This window comes from Pelobates fuscus, chromosome 12 (genome assembly GCF_036172605.1).
Source record: "Pelobates fuscus isolate aPelFus1 chromosome 12, aPelFus1.pri, whole genome shotgun sequence".
NCBI lineage: Eukaryota > Metazoa > Chordata > Amphibia > Anura > Pelobatidae > Pelobates > Pelobates fuscus.
The window spans coordinates 50,718,434-50,740,292 of NC_086328.1; the positions used below are offsets into that span (position 1 = coordinate 50,718,434).

General features: G+C 49.5%; 1 protein-coding gene across 1 annotated transcript in view; it reads right to left on the reverse strand.

Moving 5' to 3' along the window:
• Positions 1 to 21,534, reverse strand: part of LOC134579555 (uncharacterized) — a 62,320-nt gene extending 40,786 nt beyond the window's left edge. The window contains exon 1 of the mRNA XM_063438884.1: positions 21,508 to 21,534. The gene's annotated coding sequence lies outside the window, so the exon portion shown is untranslated. The remainder of the gene's footprint in view (positions 1 to 21,507) is intronic.
• Between the last annotated feature and the right edge of the window lie 325 nt (positions 21,535 to 21,859).

A 21,859-nucleotide genomic window follows, 5' to 3' on the forward strand; every position in this document is an offset into this window, starting at 1 on the left:
ATACTCGGATCGAGGTGATGGAGGGCCGCACCCTCCTGTGATGCAAACTAGAGTCCCTAGAGACTCAAGGTGACTAAACTGCAGGGCACACCTCTTATAAATGTCAGCATAAGGCTGAGGGCAATCTTCGGAAACAACGATGGAAAACTATCAACCGACTATCCGGATCCCGTGCGCGCGCGCGGGGTCCAGGTAGACCATTGGTAGTCTGAGGAAAGCTGGAGACGTTCTCCGCAATCCACGAGTGCCCGGGAGGTCGGAGGAGGTCAAATCAGGCCTCGCGACGACCCGAGCAAAAAGGAAAAGGAAATCATGAAAAAACAAAGGCAACAATTAACGAAGATAAGAGAAAGAAACACCAATTCTATCTCAGATAGAAGGCAAATAGCAGGCCGGAAGGTGACAAAAGTAAATCCCACTGGACAGGGCCAGGAGCGAAACCAACGTGGGAAAAAAACTACCGACACCTATAAGGATTCCGGGAGGCAGATACGGAGTAGCTGGCAAAGACAAGGAAAAACACGCTATCTCCTGAAGGGTCTGGGTATCGGTCCTTGGAGACGTGCCGTCGCCGGTTTGGAGTAAACCGTGGGTGTGTCCGGGGTCTTATAAGAAACTTGCCCTACAGGCATGAGGTTTAGGGCCTTCACCCTTCCCACCATATTCGGATGGCGGTAAACTGGTGTCCACTTGAACATTATGGCAATGGTGTTGGTCTGGACACCTGCCTATCTCCATGTCACTGTCGGCCACTGGGGTTTCCTCAGTGATATTCCCCCAGGCCTGCGGCCAAAAGGGGGTTCGGTACCAATAGTGCAGGCCCGTGAGTAGGCCAAAGGAACGGACACAGAATGGCTAGCCAAACAAATAGGCACGGACATAGCAGGGCATTCAAGTAGGTACCGACCTAGCAGGCCATTCAATGGGGCACAGACATAGCAGGCCGTTTAAATGGGCACGGACCGAGCAGGCCGTTTAAATGGGCACAGACCTAGCAGGCCGTCTTAATGGGCACAGACCTAGCAGGCCGTTTTAATGGGCACAGGCATGGCAAGCCGTTTAATGGGCACAGACATAGCAGGCCGTTTTAATGGGCACAGACATGGTAGGCCTTTCTTATGGGCACAGACATAGCAGGCCGTTCTTATGGGCACAGACATAGCAGGCCGTTCTTATGGGCACAGACATAGCAGGCCGTTCTTATGGGCACAGACATAGCAGACCGTTCTTATGGGCACAGACATAGCAGGCCGTTCTTATGGGCACAGACATAGCAGGCCGTTCTTATGGGCACAGACATAGCAGGCCGTTCTTATGGGCACAGACATAGCAGGCCGTTCTTATGGGCACAGACATAGCAGGCCGTTCTTATGGGCACAGAAATAGCAGGCCAATCTTATGGGCACAGACATAGCAGGCCAATCAATGGGTGGTGTATTACCAGTATATTATTATTATCATGTATTTATATAGCGCCTTCCAATTCCGTAGCGCTTTACAAAGTGTATTGAACGAGTAACGGGGGCCTCTGAGTTCGGGTAGAGGTCCTTAAAAATAGTACATCCTCATGGCATCCTGTGACATAGGACCCTTATACACCAACCCTTAGACATCGTGGTGCCGTGTGAGTAACCCGAACCGGGACTGGCAGCCCCTAAATGCCCAGCAGGCAAACAGTGGAATGCCAGCTGTAGTGGGTTTAAGCGGAAGTTGTCCCAGTGACCCTCATGTCAATGAATGTAAGATACGCTGAGCGATACTCTCCTTAAACTGGGAATCGGTATGCACATGCCCACACAGGTCCGTTTGACATTTCTTAGCATCATCATAGGTTACCATCATATCACCTTTGTAACCATGTATAGTAACAGCGTAGACCGGTCTCCCATACCAGGTAGTCAGAGCCCGGTCCAGGCATGCTTATATGTGCCGTGGACAGGGAATCCATACCAGAGTAGACTCATCTGATTCCTCATAACTGGGCCAGAAAAATATATACTGAGAAGCACACGAATCCTAGAATAGCTGGCGCCGTGTACGCCATGTACAGAGACCTGAACTGAGTTTCCAATAAACCTGTAAGTCGCAGTAATCGTATATATCCTGATAGCAGAACTCGCAGTAATCTGTGATATACCCTGTCAGCCAGACACACAGCAAATTGAGCGACATAATAGGTCCTGGTCCACCATGCGATAATGGGCCAGGCGTCGGCCTTGACACAGTAGCTATGGTGCATGTAGGGTACAGGCTCCCATAGGAAGTAAGCGTATGGAGTACGCCCACAGCGACAAAAAACAGAAAAAGCCTGTGCCACAGACAGAGCAGTACATGGATACTGCCTATAGGCATGTACTCCAACCCAGTAAAATAAATCTAAATCTATACATCTATACACACATGCACACACACAAATCTACATATATACAAAAACATACACCCACATATACATACATCAGCCTGGACATAAAATCTCATGGGAAAACTGTCACTACATTGTCCCTTAAACAGAAGGTGCAAACACAAGCTGTATGCAGTCACCTATGAAAAAAACAAACTGACATGCAGCATGGTAACTGAAACGGGTGGAGGCAGACCTCCAACGTGCCAAGTAATGAAGTGTACCGACGGGGGAGGGGCCGAGAGCAGGTGCACTCTCTCCCGGTCGGACTCTCCCCCGCCCGGTCGGACACACGAGGTCCGCGGGCGGAGGCGGCCGCGGAGAGCGGCCACGAGGGAAAGAAGATCCGGCCGCTGGGTACTTCGGGAAGCGCACACGAGTACCCCCGCGGCCGGCAAAGTACATGGGACCGCCGGAGATGAAATCCGCGGTCCCGGAGCTCGGGGGTCGAAGGAGGCAGATGAAGTAAGCCTCCTGAAGCCCCCGAGCGGCACACACACCGCCAGGAAAAGGCGGAAGCACATAGCATTAAAAATGAGGATACATTATCCAAGGGAAAACGGACAGGGGGGGGGGGGGGGCACAAGTCCAAGAAAAGAACAGTAAAGACCCCCCACAAATATATAGGGAACTACAGCGAAGTTGCAGGGACAAAGAAAACACATAAGATATAAAACAGCATGATAGGAACAAATCCAGCAAGGGCAGAAATGTAAATACCTAAGAATAAAATCTCACATGAAAATAAATAAATAAACGGATTACTGAAGAGAAATATATCTATGACAAAATACCACAAGTGCAACCTACAAAATAGAATCTAAAATACTGAATATAAGCAATAAAATCCCAAAGCCACCCACTATAAGCAGGAGGCAGTGGTACTCTGACCTGTACTGTCTGCAGAGCAGCAAAGAAAGAGGAAATGAAGCATGGGGAGAGGAGTTTTATAGTACCTAACTTTTTTCTGATTGGTTGTTTTTTCTGTGCTGCTGTGGAGTTCTAGTAAAGAGAGACTTAAGCAAATACGAAGCCTCCTGTCATGTTATAAAATTAGGTTATGTTAGCTACTTCTATCACAGGAAAAAGGAAGGGATTGTCTACTGTATGTGGGAGTGTTGTATCGTTAATGACTGTTTTAATTGGTTTACGTCCCTTGTGTCCCTGTGCTCCATCAGGTCCAGGGGGTATGCCTCTGGCCTGAAAAACTGTATAAATTGTAAGTGCTGGCTTGCATTAAACAGACCTGCTTTACCCCTTCATGAAGTCTTGGCTCATGTTTGGGGGATGGGATAACTAACTACACTCTTGGGGATTGCTATAATCACAATACTCCGCTGAGTATAAGCTCTTGTAAGAGCTTGTTCCTGCTATGCTCCCTGGAGTAGGAGAGGTCTGCCCACTGGAAGCTGGATTCTGGTCTTGTGTCCAGGGTGGGTGAAGGACAGCGAGACCCCGGCGCAGCTGCATCGCTGGAAGTGGGGTCTGTAGTGCTTACGGTGTCTGGTGGAATGCTTGTGTGATGGGATTTCAACATGGTTCAAAATGTTGTAGGCCTGAAATCTCCATGTGGCATATACAAGTACAAGTACAAGTACAGGTGTTTGCTGTATCTGTTAGTTACATGTAGCTAAGATACTTTCATCAATGTACTGAGCATGTGCATCAACTGTACTCATTCCTTTGTCCTGCTGGGGAAACAATAGGACAGGAAAAAAGGTGAAGGGAGAGATGCACAGACCAGCAATACATTCAAGGGACACTATAGTCACCTGAACAACTTTAGCTTAATGAAGCAGTTTTGGTATATAGAACATGCCCCTGCAGCCTCACTGCTCAAGTGGCCTGGAGCTCGAGCGCAGCGGGCGCATGTCAGTGTAGCTCCGTGCTACCACGGCCTAAAAATCAGCGGAACGAGTAGGCTACCAACGGAAAACCGCCTCAGCAACAATGTCCCAACACAATGGACGAAGACAGAACAAGAAAAGCGACAAAAACGACTCTACTGTCCGGAATGCCCAGGGGAAAATGCTGGCGAAATCAGAGGAGTCCCAAGATGGCGCCCGCGGCAGACAAAACACAATACAAAAAATGCTGGATGACATGCACCATAAGCTGCAACTCACCCTCCAAACAACACTAAATTAAATCAAATCTGAAATTCGTGATCTGGGTACGCGCACATCGTCACTTGAAGACAAGATGGCGGACCAAGCTGAAGTCTATAATGTCACGCGAGCCGAAAGGGATGAAATGCTGGACACAATAGAGATCTTTGAAAACAAGCTGGAAGACATGGAAGACCGCTCAAGGCGCAATAACCTGCGCCTGAGAGGGGTAGCAGAGACAGTCAGCACAGTGGATCTACATGCATACTTACAAGGTCTGTTTAAAATCCTCATTCCAGACATACAACAAGACATGCTCCTGCTAGACAGATATCACAGAGTCCCCAAACCGCAAATTTCTAAAATCAGAAGAGCCACGAGACATCCTAGTAAGGCTCCACTATTTCCATGTAAAGGAAGATATCATGAGGGCAAACAGGCAGCGTCCGAATCTCCAAACTCCATACCAGGGGATCACAATCTACGCTGACATATCAGCAGTAGTGATGTACCGAACTGTTCGCTGGCGAATAGTTCCCGGCGAACATAGCGTATTCACGTTCTCCACGGCGGGCGAACACATGCGCGGTTCGATCCGCCCCCCTATTCGTCATCAATGACTAAACTTTGACCCTGTGCCTCACAGTCAGCAGATTCCAGCCAATCAGCAGCAGACCCTCCCACCTCCTGTACAGCATCCATTTTAGATTCATTCTGAAGCTGCATTCTTAGAAAGAGGAGGGAAAGTGTAGCTGCTGCTCATTTGATAGGGAAATGGATAGCTAGGCTAGGGTATTCAGTGTCCACTACAGTCCTGAAGGACTCATCTGATCTCTGCTGTAAGGACAGCACCCCAAAAAGCCCTTTTTAGGGCTAGAACATTTTTTTTATGTAATCTAATTGCAGTTGCCTGCCTGCCAGCTTCTGTGTCAGGCTCACAGTGTATACTGTGCCGACTTGCCCAGTGCCACCACTCATATCTGGTGTCACAATAGCGTGCATTTAAAAACAAAAAATGTTTTTTTCACTGTTATAGATTGAATAGCAGTTAGTTGCCTTCAAGCGGGTGTGTCAGGCCTACAGCGTGTACTCTGCCAACCTCTGCCAGTGCACATTTCCACTCATATCTGGTCTCACAGTAGCTTGCACGCATATAACCACTAATCCCCCCCCCCCCAAAAAAAAAATGACAGGCAGAGGCAGGCCACCCTGCAGGGGAAGTCATGGTCGTGGTGCTGTGATTCCCATTTGCCCTAGAATAATGCCCAATTTTCAGAGGCCACGTACCCTGAACTTAAAAAGTTCTGAGGACATAGTTGACTGGCTAACACAGGACACCCAATCTTATACAGCTTCCGCTCAGAACCTTGACGCACCATCCTCCTCCAGCTTAGCTTCGGGCACCTCTCAAGATACCACTCACCCGCCTGCCGCCACCACCAACACTAGCACCACAGCCGCTTCACTTGGTATGTCAGAGGAGTTATTTACACATCCGTTTGAAGAAATGAGTGATGCGCAACCATTATTGCCAGAGGATGTAGATAACAGGGATATGTCTCAGGCAGGCAGCATTACACACATGGACGTACAGTGTGATGATGATGTTGTACCCGCTGCTGCTTCCTTTGCTGAGTTGTCAGATAGAAGTGAAGCGGTTGATGATGACGATGCGTCCATGAATGTCACGTGGGTGCCCGCTCGGCAAGAAGAAGAACAGGGCGAAAGTTCAGATGGGGAGACAGAGAGGAGGAGGAGACGAGTTGGAAGCAGGGAGCTAGTGGCACAGTCAGACAGCATGCATCGGCACCCGGGGTCAGCCCGACAGCACGCCAATCAACGCATGCTGTGTCCACCACCAGAATGCAGTCATTGCAGAGCTCAGCAGTGTGGATTTTTTTGTGTGTGTCTGCCTCTGACAACAGCGATGCCATTTGCACCCTGTGCCAAAAGAAACTGAGTCGTGGGAAGTCCAACACCCACCTAGGTACAACTGCTTTGCGTAGGCACATGATCGCACATCACAAACGCCTATGGGATCAACACAGCAGCACACAAACTAAGCCGCCATCCTCCTCCTGGTCCAGCATCTTCAGCCACGTCAACCACTGCTGTCCTCCTTGCCCCCTCTAAACCATCCGCCACTCCGTCTCACGCCTTGAGCAGTTCCCGCTCATCTGCCCACAGTCAGGTGTCTGTCAAGGACATGTTTGAGCGCAAGAAGCCAATGTCATAAAGTGACCCCCTTGCCCGGCAGCTGGCTTGTCTGAACTCTTAGCCCGCCAGCTTTTACCATACAAGCTGGTGGAGTCTGAGGCGCTCCAAAAATTTGTAGCTATTGGGACACCGCAGTGGAAGGTACCCGGCAGAAATTTCTTTTCACAAAAGGCAATGCCCAACCTGTACTCGATTGTGCAAAAGGAAGTAATGGCATGTCTGGCACACAGTGTTGGGGCAAGGGTCCATCTGACCACTGATACCTGGTCTGCAAAGCATGGTCAGGGCAGGTATATCACCTACACTGCGCATTGGGTAAACCTGCTGACGGCTGCCAAGCATGGAATGCGTGGCTCTGCAGAGGAGTTGGTGACACCGCCACGACTTGCAGGCAGGCCTGCTGCCACCTTCTCTACTCCTCCTACTCCATCCTCTTCCTTAACCTCCTCGGCTGAGTCCTCTTCTGCTGCTGCGTCTTGCTCCACATCAACGGCACGCCCCCAGCTCCCCAGGTACTATTCCACATCCCGGATACGGCAGTGTCACGCCGTCTTGGGTTTGACTTGCTTGAAAGCAGAGAGTCACACCGGACAAGCACTCCTGTCCGCCCTGAATGCACAGGTGGATAAGTGGCTGACTCTGCAGCAACTGGATATCGGCAAAGTGGTTTGTGAAAATGGAACAAATTTGTTGGCGGCATTGAAGTTCGGCAAGTTGACACATGTGCCGTGCATGGCACATGTGTGTAATCTGATCGTACAACGCTTTGTGCATAAGTACACAGGCTTACAGGACGTCCTGAAGCAGGCCAGGAAGGTGTGTGGCCATTTCAGGCGTTCCTACACGGCCATGGCGCAGTTTGCAGATATCCAGCGGCGAAACATACCAGTGAGGCGCTTGATTTGCAACAGCCCGACACGTTGGAATTCAACACTCCTAATGTTCGACCGCCTGTTCCAACAAGAAAAAGCTGTTAATGAATATTTGTATGACCGGGGTGCTAGGACAGCCTCTGGGGAGCTGGGAATTTTTTTGCCACGTTACTGGACGCTCATGCGCAATGCCTGTAGGCTCATGCGTCCTTTTGAGGAGGTGACAAACCTAGTCAGTCAGTCACACCGAAGGAACCATCAGCGACATCATACCATTTGTTTTCTTCCTGAAGCGTGCCCTGCGAAGAGTGCTGGATCAGGCCGTAGAGAAGCGTGAAGAGTAAGAGGAAGAGTTGTGGTCACCATCACCACCAGAAACAGCCTTATCAGCACCGCTTGCTGGACCTGCGGCAACGCTGAAGAGGATTGTGAGGAAGAGGAGTCAGAGGAGGAATGTGGCTTTGAGGAGGAAGACCAACCACAACAGGCATCCCAGGGTGCTCGTCACGTATCTGGTACCCGTGGTGTTGTTTGTGGCTAGGGGAAAGAACATACCTTCATTGAGATCACGGAGAAGGAGGAACGGGAAATGAGTAGTTCGGCATCCAACCTTGTGCAAATGGGGTCTTTCATGCTTTCGTGACTGTTGAGGGACCCTCGTATAAAAAGGCTGAAGGAGAACGACCTGTACTGGGTGTCCACGCTATTAGACCCCCGGTATAAGAAGAAAGGGGCTGAAATGTTACCAAATTACAACAAGTCGGAAAGGATGCAGCATTTGCAAAATAAATTAAAAAGTATGCTTTACACAGCGTATAAGGGTGATGTCAAAGCACAACGGGAATCTAACAGGGGAAGAGGTGGAAGTCATCCTCCTCCTCCCACGACCACGCCGGCAAGGACAGGACGCTTTAAAGACGTGTTGTTGATGGAGGACATGCGGACCTTTAAGTCCTACGCATCGCCACAGCCCTTCGGGATCCACCCTCAGAGAGCGACTCGACCGAGAGGTAGCAGACTACCTCGCCTTAACTGCAGATATCGACACTCTGAGGAGCGATGAACCCCTTGACTACTGGGTGTGCAGGCTTGACCTGTGGCCTGAGCTATCCCAATTTGCGATAGAACTTCTGGCCTGCCCCGCTTCAAGTGTCCTGTCAGAAAGGACCTTCAGTGCAGCAGGAGGTATTGTCACTGAGAAGAGAAGTCGCCTTGGTCAATAAAGTCTGAATTACCTCACCTTTATTAAGATGAATGAGGGATGGATCCCGAAGGGACTGACACTGGGCGATACATTCGACTAAAAAAGGCCTGATGAGATGAGCTGCCTTGGGCTAAAAATGGTGACCCTATGTAGGAGGAACAGTCCCCATTCTGCTCTGTGTCAGTGTGTATCAGGGTCCCTGGGGACAGGTGTCAATCCATATCTGCCAAGTGACCCTATGTAGGGGGAACAGTCCCTATTCTGCTCTGTGTCAGTGTATATCAGGGGCTCTGAGGACAGGTGTCAATCCATATGTCAGGTGTCAATCCATATCCATTGTGATTTCTGCCCTTTATGGATTAAAAGCAGACTCTGCATCAACTGTGTAATTTTCCATGGGAGTTTTGCCATGGCTCCCCCTCCGGCATGCCACAGTCCAGGTGTTAGTCCCCTTGAAACAACTTTTCCATCACTATTGTGGCCAGAAAGAGACCCTGTGGGTTTTAAAATTCGCCTGCCCATTGAAGTCTATGGCGGTTCGCCCGGTTCGAGAACGTTTGCGGAAGTTCGCGTTCCGAAAATTTTATGTTCGCGACATCAATAATCAGCAGTAACGCTGAAAAAGAGGAAAACCTTCTCAGGAATCACATAGCAACTGAGACAACACAAGAAGCCATACAGATGGGGATTCCCTGTCAAGCTACTAGTGATGCATGAAGGCAAGCTGACGGCCATCACAACCCCAGAAGCCGGTATTCAAGCACTAAAAAAGATTGGGGCCTGCCACCACCGCAGACACAATCCCAAGCCGCAGGATGGGCCAAGCTACCTCCAACATGGAAGAAGGTCACCAGAAACAGATAAGGCCGAGGCCCACATCCACAGACCGTGACAATGGGACATTGACTGCAAGGGAAAAAAAAAAAAAAAAAAAAAAAAAAGAGTGCCTACCAAGGGGAACCAAGAGAGATCGACATTGAGGGGCGTGGCCTGACCGCCGACAGAGAGCTCTGCACCCTGCCGGACCCGAAACGCTGTATAAAAAGCAACTCACCCCGCACCTAAAACCCGCCCAACGCAAGAGGGATAACCCAGAAGATGGCTTCACATAAAAAAAAACGGCAAAAAGCCGAAGGAAGGGACCCTTTCCGTCGCCGAACTCCTCGCGACGCCCAGGCCGCATGCAGTCAAAGATGGCGGCGACCAAATGAACGCGGGCTCCCCAGAGTCCCCACACACCGGAGAACACAGGCACAGACCTCTGCAGACGCCCAATACAGAAATCCTGCAATCTATAGCAGAGGTAAGACACTACCTGGTCGGTTGAGATAGAGAGATCAGCAAGGGAGGTTAAAGAGGAGATTCAGTCAGTGGGCCAGCGCATAGAGGCCCTGGAATGGAGGATGGACCACGTGGTGGCGGCCCACAACGAAGCTGCCTCCACCACCAACCACCTAATTACTAGGGTGGCTGAACTGAGGCAGAACTAGAAGATGCCTCTAATAGGTCTCGCAGAAATAACTTAAGAATAAAAGGCCTACCTGAAAGAATAAAAGATGCAGATTTACAGAATGTGCTAGTTAGGCTGTTTAAAGAACAATTGTCAGCCATACCAGAACACCTATGGACCATAGATAGGGCTCACAGAGCACTGAGAGCTAGAGGCCCACCTGACGGCCCCCCAAGGGATGTAATAATGCGGTGGCACTTTTTCTCCACCAAAGAAGCGATTACAAAAAGCGCACGCCGCCACACTTACTCGCTGGAAGGCTCCACACTCCACCTTTACCAGGACATAGCACCCGCCACATTAGCCAGGAGAAGGGAATGGAAGCCCATTGCCGACCTAGTCAGGGCCAAGGGCCTCCACTTCGCATGGGGACATCCCTTTAAAATGCTGGTATTCAACGGACCGAGACCGGCTGTACTCCTACCCACAGCGGACCCTAAGGCCTTCCTCCGCGGATTAGGGATAGAAGTCCCAGAGGATTTCCGTCTCCCCTACAGAGGCACCCCAGCACTAGGTCACCTGCCCAGGGATGAAGCAGGTTTGGACGGCGGTGCCCCATAGGGGGGCTCAAGGGACCTTCCTTCCACTAAGCCCCACTGAATAACAGCCAGACTCAACCAAAGGTAATCCCCTCCTACTAAAACCTATATACTGCAACCCAGATCCAACCCACTGACGACGAGACAATAATAGATGACTACACCGAAAGCAGACAGATACAGCGAACTGTCACCAAGCTGCAGAACGAGTTTTATCAAACCTACCGAGCATAAGAGAAACCAGTCAGCAATATAACAAATGCTAGACTCTAGAAACCAGGGTATAACATGGGATATGAGAGTGACAACCTTACGTCATAAGACAACACCCAAGGGATGGGGGAGTGACAGTATGAAAAACTGCCTGAACGGAACAGACCCGAGAATCGGCCGGAGCACAAGGGATTGGAAACACACAGGAAAATATGTAACGCATAACAAAGAACACTAACGTACAAGAAGAAAAATACAATAAAGGAAAAAGATACCACACTAACGCACGTCCACGGACTTAATCTGCTGAGATTGAGATGGGGACATAAGGAGATGAGAACACACTCATACAGAGATGCCTGGACTGTCCACAAACTCACCATGCTACACAGGTCTATGACTTTAATACTTAACATTTACCACTGGGACAGCGCCTGAGCTCACCTCTGCACGGGACTTTGGTTCATATCCAGGAGTATGGACACCACAGCGGGTTACTGAGAAACGTTGCATTCACAACCAGACACGCAAGTGTAAACTCCCATTCCCCCCACCCCCTTTTCATTATTTTTGTTCTGTTTGTATTTGCATTCTCTGTACTTAGGGGTGACCACAGGGGTTAACTGGGGATACCTGAGTTTAGGAGATGTAACTCAGGCTGACTGCTACACCAAGAGTATAGGGTAAAGCTTGGTGCCCCGGAATTAACTTGATCCCTCTAGACCCGCCACCGGGACCCCTCTCCCAGGGGTGACAGATGCCTTCACTCTCTCCGGCCATTCAGGCCTCCCCCGCCCCACCCCCACCACCTTACTGGACGTGGAACGGACAGGTACGATCTCCGGTAACACAGACACAGACGGGGCGACACCTCCTCCCCCACACCAATCCCCACACTGTTGACCCCAAGCGATACCCGAGAACGGGGGCCTGGCACGATAGAGGTAGGGGATGGGTTCCCCAGTGTTGCAAGTATTCAATGGGGTCTGTTTCTCATGTTGTAGTCAATTTAGGCAGGCTCTTTGTACAATATGCACGGTCCGCAAACATGTGATAGTTCTCTGTACACACAAATTACTTGGCGTGAGCTGACGCACATTCCTTAACGAACCTAGCAGGAATTGAGGTTCATTTACTAAGATATTTTGCTGTTCGGGTCTCCGGCAGGGTGCTTGGCGAATGATTGTCCCCTCCGTGCTACTTGAAGTACTCGCGGAGCGGATAACCACCCCTCGATACACCCGGCACGAATAAGACCGGAGTGATCCCCGATCTCCCCACATTGTACCTCCCCACCCCCTTCACTCTCCCCCTCCCCCCCCCCTATCCTCAACTCATATACAAAGGCTGAGATTGTTAAGCGGGCTCCCCAGGCCCTCGGCAACCCGCCCGCGGGCAGCCTCAGACTTCCCAACTCACAGGCCAAACACAACCTCCCTAGCGAGGACTCCCTTCCCCCTATCATACTTGTCGCTAAACAGCGTCCAATTTTTGCCTTTCCTTACTAGCACTCACGCACCGCACCTCGGAGGGGCGCGCGGCGGACAGTCTTGACTCCAACGCACACGGGACAAGCAGGACTTTCGACGAAGCATGGCCACACAAACTAACCTCCCTAAACGTCAACGGCCTTAACACGCCGACCAAACGACGACTACTAATGAGGGAACTAAAAAGACAGAAGACAGACATAGCCTTCGTGCAAGAGACACATATGTTGCGCTCAGCCCGGATTCAACTAACCGATCATCTATACACCAGGGCATACTCTTCCAGAGCTCTGGTGAAAAAAAACGGAGTAGAGCTGTCCCAGTTCATGCAAAACTCAAAATTGCTTGACCCCTGGAGACTGCGGCACCCGGGACAGAGAGACTACACGTTCTTCTCAGCGGCACACTCCACTTACTCCCGCATAGACTTGTTTTTGGTCAATCAGAGTGGGATCCCCTGGATCCACTCTGCGCGGATCAACCTTATTACGTGGTCAGACCACGCTGATATAGAGCTTATATTACGAATCCCAGGCCCTAAACCACCTTGGAAATGGAGGTTGAACAGCACCCTTCTCAAAGACCCTGAGGTGGAGAGGCTCATTCAGGAAGAACTTAAGTCCTACTTCGACGAAAACGACACGCCGGACCTGACACAAACCACAATATGGGCCGCTCATAAGGCGGTCATCCGGGGCTCCCTTATCAAACTGGCAACTCGGCTGAAAAAAACAGAAGGCGGAAACCCTCTTTGAGCTCCAAAAGGCACTGAGGAGGGCCGAAGCCAAGCATAAACAAACCCCCACGACACAGGGACTCCAGGACCTTCGGGCACTTCGACACAAAATAAGGGCCTTAGCAGTTGAGGATCTTGGGAGGGACCTAGTCCGTAAAAAACGCCTTTATTGCGAACGCTCTAATAAAATGGACACCCTATTAGCCAGGGCACTCAACCCCCAAACAACAGTTTAAAACCCTAACGGCGATCCGAGACAAGACAGGGCAGATAACACATAACCCCACAGAAATCAACCAGATATTCACTGAGCTCCTAGCCAATATTTACAATCACTCCCCGGAGCTAAACAAAAACAATGCTCCATATGCACTCATGGTTACAAACTACGTAACCAAAACAAAAATGCCACGCCTAACACCGGAAAACATACTAACACTTAGTGCCCCGATTGAGGAGGATGAGGTGGATAAGGCCATCACAGCACTTAAAGGCAATAAGGCCCCGGGACCAGATGGATACGATGGCTCCTACTATAAAATACTTAGAGAAACCTTGACTCCACGGCTAGTTAGGGTGTACACGGAATGGATGGACGGAGGACATCCTAACCCGGAAACACTGACGGCAGACATCACCCTCATACCTAAACCAGGCAAGGATCCGTCTGAGGTCGGGAACTACAGACCCATCTCGCTTATAAATTTTGACGTCAAGTTATTCGCTAAATCTTAGCGACGCGCCTAAACCCCCTGCTGGGCAGGCTGGTCCACCCGGATCAGGTCGGCTTTGTGCCGTCTCGGCAACTGTACGAGAACACCAGGAGAGGGGCGGATGTCATCTGGTGGGCGGTGAGGACCCGGACGCCTTCTCTGATCCTTTCCCTGGACGTGGAGAAGGCGTTCGATAGGGTCCTGTGGCACTACCTCTTTTCACTCTTGGAACAACTGAGAATGCCAGAAAAGTTCATACAGGGCATAAAAGCCCTGTACACTGCACCGGGGCACAGACAGCCGTCCCTGGAGCAGTTCCGACCCCATTCACGCCCACTAATGGCACTAGACAGGGCTGCCCCCTCTCCCCCTTACTGTTCGTCCTAGCGCTAGAGCCACTTCTGCAGCGCATAAGGGAGGACGGGAACATTCCAGGCATACAGGCACGAGGGGAGGCATATAAAGTATCTGCGTATGCCGACGACATCATGGTCACGCTCACTAACCCCCAGAGATCCCTGCCACACCTTCTCTCCCTCCTAGACGAATACGGCCAGATATCAGGCTACAAAATTAATTTAGAAAAATCAGTGGCAATGCCACTGGAACTAGACACGGCAGAGATCACAGCCATACAAGCCAACCACCCCCTCAATTTCTCGAGAACCGAAGTTAAATATTTAGGGATCAAACTAACCGCAGACCCAGAGAAACTGTACGAAGCAAACTACTCGCCCACACTGCAAAAACTATGTAGGGATATAGACAAATGGCAAGAAAAGCCAATCTCATGGATTGGGAGACTTCATGCCATAAAAATGACACTGCTCCCCCGCCTACTTTTCCTGTTCCAAGCCCTGCCGATAAAAGTCACTAAGCAAGATCTAACAACGCTACAAAGACACATAGACAACTTTATATGGGCACAAAAACTACACAGAATAGCTAGACAGGTGCTGTACCGACCGAAGTTAAGAGGAGGACTTGGACTCCCAAATCTGCATTGCTACTACTTGGCGGCTCAGCTAGCCCAAATAGTGGTGTGCCACACACCAGAAGGCTCTCATAGATGGGTCGACCTGGAAACGAAACTAATGGGCACGGATCTGCCACAATTCTGGATATGGGTGCCCAAACAAGATCGACCCGCCCGGCCATCCTAAACTCCGTACGAATATGGGATAAGACAGCTACCAAGTACGCACTTAAACACACACCCTCGCCATTGACACCATACTTGAGGAATAAGGCGTTTGAACCCGGGCTGAGCGCACGAGACTTTAGGGGCATAGAGAGCACAGGGATGCAGAGATATGGACAAATGTACGAGGGAGACACCTTTAGAACGTTTGACAGTCTGAAACTTCTGACAACCTTAACTACAAAGGATGTATTCCGCCACATGCAATTAAGAGACTTCGCCAAAACCCCAGAGGTTAAAAAAGCAGCACACACCCCAATGACGTTTTACGAACAGCTGTGTAACACCGAAACAGTACAAAAAGGCCTAATAACGGCTATTTACACACAACTCAGCGCCCCTGCCAAAGACGCTAAAGACCCACGATACATTAGCCAATGGGAGACGGACCTAGGGGGGACATTGGAGGGAGAGGACTGGGTTGACATCTGGGAAGCAACAGCCAAGACCTCAATTTGCGTGGTGCACCAAGAACAATCATACAAAATGCTCATGAGATGGTACACCACACCAGTGCAATTACATAAAATGGGGAAAACCACGACCGACACATGCTGGAAGGGCTGCGGGGATAAAGGCACCTTCGTGCCTATGTGGTGGGAATGCCCCGAAATACACAAGTACTGGACACGCATACAGACACTAATAGCTGACGTATTCATGAGACCTATTGCCTTAGAACCTTGGTCGGTCCTACTATCCAAACCCGTTGACGGCCTTCCCAGAAAAGAACAACAACCCTTTAATAAAATTACACTGGCGGCCAGAAGGGCTTTTGCCCAGGCGTGGCTAAAACCTGACCTACCCACGGACACCGACATAATTGTAAAGATCAAAGACACATATCTAATGGACAAACTCACTGCTCAAATTAGGAACACAGAGAAATCATTCCACAAAATCTGGCAACCCTGGGTAGACTAGCTCGACGAATAGGGCCACATCACCAAGACGCTGACAGACAGAGGGTTCCGAAATGGCCTCATTCCGCCGCGCCCCCCCTACGACCGGTGCTCCCACCCCCCCTCCCTCCCCACCCCCTCCTCAGATTCAGAACCCGGCCCACTCTCCCCCTGCCCCCCCTCCTCTGTTTTTACTTTTCCTTTTATTATTTTTATCCTTCATTGTACACAAAACGGACAATATGACGAATTGTAACAGACTCTTATGCTTTTACTAGAATATAGAACCGTATTGCATTGTCCTTTTTCTCTATGTACCGGCTAAACACGCCCACAATGGTTACCAACAACACAGTAAGGCAAGACACCATGGCCATATCCACCGAATTACACCTAGTATTTAACGTAGGCCACATGACACTTCTCGGAGGTCGATCTCGGTGTGAGCCGCGATGTTTCAGCGGACCACGCTCAGTACCGACGCAACACAAAGATGTTAAAGCCGGACCTGAAATATGCAACATAGATTGTATTGTACCATTGTGAACCGCAGAAAAGTATCCTGACTTACGCACTGTACTTTTACATTGCAACATTTTTATTTCAATGTATTTTACTGTACTGTTCTGTTATTGTATTGTTGTTTTTCTTGTTGCCTTATAAAAGGGCTGGAAAAGCCCCCCATAACACCGCATAAGCTGAAACATCATCTGTTTATTGATACATAACCTGTAAAACTGTTAGCAATCGGCCCCTGCGTGAGCCACTGTATATTACTATGCCGCACTCCGTGCCGATTCAAAAATAAAGAATAAAAAAAAAAAAAAAAGAGATAGACATCACCCTAATTTTAATAAAACCCAACTCATAAACAGGGTAAAGCCGGGGACCCAAGGGCACTTCACCGGACCCCCCCAAACATGGGATCAGTACTCTCTACACTGACACGAAAAGGGGGTGCAAACACCACTGACACACCCCAACTAGGCCAAAACGACCATTGCGATCAGGCATGGAAGCACACTACTTCCTACCCCACAGTGCCTACACAAGGCGCAAGGCCAATAATATGGCAAAATGTTTAGTTTTTAATGTTTTAGTTCATTTGTTTAACCCCTTAACATAGAAACATAGAATGTGACGGCAGATAAGAACCATTCGGCCCATCTAGTCTGCCCAGTTTTCTAAATACTTTCATTAGTCCCTGGCCTTATCTTATAGTTAGGATAGCCTTATGCCTATCCCACGCATGCTTAAACTCCTTTACTGTGTTAACCTCTACCACTTCAGCTGGAAGGCTATTCCATGCATCCACCTCCCTCTCACTAAAGTAATACTTCCTGGTATTATTTTTAAACCTTTGCCCCTCTAATTTAAGACTATGTCCTCTTGTTGTGGTAGTTTTTATAGAAACAAACTTCTGGAATAAAAGGGAATCATAACATGTCACACATGTCATTGCACATTTAATGCATGTACCATCTCATACCACCAAGCCACACAAGGTTCTCCCCCATGGTGGGGGCTACCACCCGCACACGGCCCAAAACAGGGAGTGGACACCCGGTTCGACAATGCTGAGTGCCTCTCCTACAAACAGATATCACAAGACCACCACAGCTCGAAACAACCCCCCCAACAAAATATACAACCCCCCATGAAAATATACTCACAATACTAAAGGGCTTAATCACCCAGCCAATCGAGGCTTGCTTCGCAAAGATTTAAACCAACTCAAACCTGAGGTAGTGTGCCTCCAGGAAACTCATTTCAAATTCAAAGCACATTCACCTCTGTTTCAGCAAGACTACCCACACCAATTCCTTGCACAACCTAGCTGAGGATGCACACACACCCCAACCGAATCCTCAAGCAATACGGACTTACCTGAACTCCATACACCTACCAACATTCACAACACAACAACAGGAACTCACGGCTAGCATAACAGTTGCAGAAGTCGCGGAAGCCATCAAACTACTACCATTGGGCAAAGCACCATGCCCAGATGGCTTTGCAAACAGCTACTACAAGCAATTTGCCTCAATCCTAACGCCACACCTGACAACGCATTTAACGAAGCCACTACACGACAACAACTACCCACCGAATCCCTACTAGCCCACATTATCACACTTCCAAAACCGGGCAAACCACCCACATGCCCTCAAAACTTTCGCCCAATATCCCTGCTCAACACTGACGCTAAGCTCTACGCAAAGATCTACGCACTACGCCTAGGCAGAATGCTCACACAGGTTATACACACAGACCAAGTGGGGTTCATAAAGAACAGGCAGGGAGGAGACAACACTAGGAAGGTTTTGGACATTGTACACAGCGTCCAAAGATTGAAGGTGGGAGGAGTGTTGGACGCCGAAAAAGCCTTTGACCGACTGGGATGGGAGTTCCTTGAGCAGGTCCTCTTAAAGTTTGGGGCGCCGGAGGGTTTCATCTCAGCGGTCAGGGCTCTGTACAATGCACCAACAGCAAGGGTCATCAACGCAGGGTTCGTCTCGGACCCCTTCAAAATTGCAAACGGCTTCCAACAGGGATGCCCGCTATCGCCACTCTTGTACGTCATGGCCCTGGAGCCTTTAGCGGCAGCAATTAGACATCATACCTCCATACACAGGGTAAAAATAGGGGACAGGGAATACAAGGCGAGTTTATTCGCGGATGACATCCTTCTAACCCTGACACAACCCCACATATCCATCCCCAACCTAATGGCCACCATTTACCCCCAAATCGCAAGGCAAGCTGGGCACCCCTAATAAGCACAAACGAGATGGGCAGGAAAAACAAAACAGCCCAAACCGCAAACAGACTCAACCCCAGTCATAAAATCGGTCATGCAAGAACTGTTGGCGGACCTGAGACGGAACAACCAGGCTGATATCAGGAAAGATATCAAAGGCCTGACAGGCCGCATGGGGACCCTGGAGCAGGACTCCCGCAACCACACACGACAAGCCACTCTGCTACAACAGGAATTGTCGATACAACGACAACACCTGATAACTGAACAGAGGCTGGCGGGATTGGAGGACTCATGCCGCGCTCAAAACGTCAAGATACGAGGCATAACAGACTCCATTCTACATATAGAGCAACCAGCGGCAGCAACCAGGGACTTAATCGTTAGATTCCAGAGGCGACAGGACAAGGGTGCAGTTAGGACTGCAATCAGGGGAAACTCACCATATGCTTTTGAGGGTATGACCCTTACCTTCTACACAGATCTATCCAGGGGAACCATGGCTTGGCGAACATCCCTCAAAACCTTTACGTCCCTGCTACGTGTACACAACATCAAGTATCAATGGCACTCATCCCACAAGATCCTGGTACTCCACGGAGAAGCTACGTACTCCATTGCAGATCTGCAGGAGGTGAAGAAACATCTGACAACCCTGGGCCTTCCACAAATCTCTTTAAAACAGCCCCACTCAGCTTCCAAACTCCACGAGTGGAACCCAGCAATGTCGGAGACATTCCTTCCCCGTGGGATAACTCCTGCAGCATACGTGATGGCCACTACCGAGCGCTCACTACGTGTCTGCAGGGCCAGGCCACCAACACCTAACATTGCTAAATGTTTAGTTATTTTTATGATCATTTTATGATCATTACTCAAGTTTTATGTTTACACTTCCATTTGAGGTACCCACATACCACACACGGAGACCTCCCCACTCCAACGACACCGGCTCCTGCCGCTCTGTCCCCGAGTACATCCCCCATGGGAGAAAAACAAACACACACAGAATACCGCTCACTCCGACAATGCCCTCCCCAGATCAGAAATTTGCATTATGCCCCTGCAACACCCGCACCCCACACGGTAGCCCATAGACAACACCGCCACTTGTCGGTGGGGAGCCCTGTTCCCGATCCCTAAGTAGACCTGCTGATTCTCACCTGGGCCCCAAAGCCTGAAACGCCCCCGTAGGGCTCTACCGAATGCTGGCATGAGGCATCAGTGGCCTTGCAAACGAATCTGATGCACACACGCTTAACACAGGGACCAATACCCGCTCTCTGATCGACACTCACTTACCCACTCAACCTAGGCTCTTTCCCTAGCCAAGTACCTGCTTGATAGGGTGCCATCGATTTTTCCCGCTGAGATACGCTTGATATAAAGATTTAGCATGCTAACACTCAAAGTGTAGCAGCAGCAACAAATTAGTGAGCTACACTATATTGTCATTAATCCTACGTATACCCATCCACCATGTTTGTATTTCATAGCTTTCTCATGTTATAATATAAAAGATTGAGCAGTTTTTTTTTTTATTATTATTATTATTGATTGGGCTTATTCCTCTCTGCCTACCTCTTACCTGTGGCCAGGAAGGGAGGGACACTAGTTTACCTTGTGGTTCAGTGGCACAGTGGAGCTTGCTGTTTAGGATTATGAAGAGGAGGGCCCAGAAGAAGTCTGATCTTCGACCTCCAGCAGCAGCAGGTCCTCTCCTCCCATGAGCTGCAGGCTCCAACACATGCTGGGGCGTTGCCATAGCAAACCGCTACAGGAGAGGACCTGCTGCCACTGGAGGTGGAAGGTCAGACTCCTCTCCACTGTGCGTACTAAGCAGGGGGGTGGTCCGCCCCGGGTGCCACGCACTATGGGGGTGCCTGGGGCGCACTTTAACAGGGGCAGCATTTTGCCACCCCTGTGTATTATGTAAAGGCGCTTACAAGAGTATCCAAGCTCGTTTCCCATCCAGCAGTGGCAGGTCCTCTGTTCTCTTGATCCGCGAGAACAGAGGTCCTGCTGCTGGATGGAAAACGAGCGTGGAGAGTTCTGGGCCTCTCTTCACTCACCAGGGAATTTAGCATTAGCATATCTGGACACAGATAAGACACACAAATACAACCCTGCATCCAAAACGTCAACACTACATAAAAACACACTACATAAAAATGCACGCCTGCATTCAAAAGCCATTACGTGCAAATACACCCATACCATCACTCACACATACTTCATACATTAAAAATATACAAACACTGCTCAGTGCTAAATACAGTAAAAAAAAAAAATGCAGGTTTTTTTTTACATTTTAAAGTGTGTGTGTGTGTGTGTGTGTGTGTGGGTGTGTGTGTGGGGGGGGGGGGGGGGGGGGGAAGTATTAACTAACCTTTACTGCAATCCTCAGTCCCAAAAACTTAAACCAAAGGTGCAGAGGGAAACCCTCCCTGCCAATACGCAGTACAGACTGCAGTATTCCATTACAGACTCAGACATGGCAGCACAGACTGCACCACATTTCATATCAGTGCCAATCACACACTACACATTGTATTTAGTTTAAATAGCAGAATCCCACCCTTTGGTTGCCAGAAAGGCCTCCTCTGGCATTGAAAGGATAAAAACTAAAGCTTTTCTTACCAGTGTAGCAGATCCAGCACAGACAGACGTAGCTGTGAATAAAAGGGAGTGGTAAAACAGAAGCCAGCCAATACAGGTTAAAAGAAGGCTGAGTGACTAGGAGAGAGGCCAGTAGGATGAAAGTAGGGGGTCTTCGGGAAACTGGCCAATAGGGTTAAGCAGAAACAATGCGAGTTGGAATGGCAGAAGTGAATCTGGGCAATACCATAATGGAAGGGGTGTAATGGCAACTGAAAGAAAGAATAAAATCAATAATATCGTAAAGCACTACAATATCATGTACTGTGCCAAGTGAGAATATGAATAAAAAAGGCAGAAACTATAGGGCTCGAAAAGCAGACTCAGTGGACCC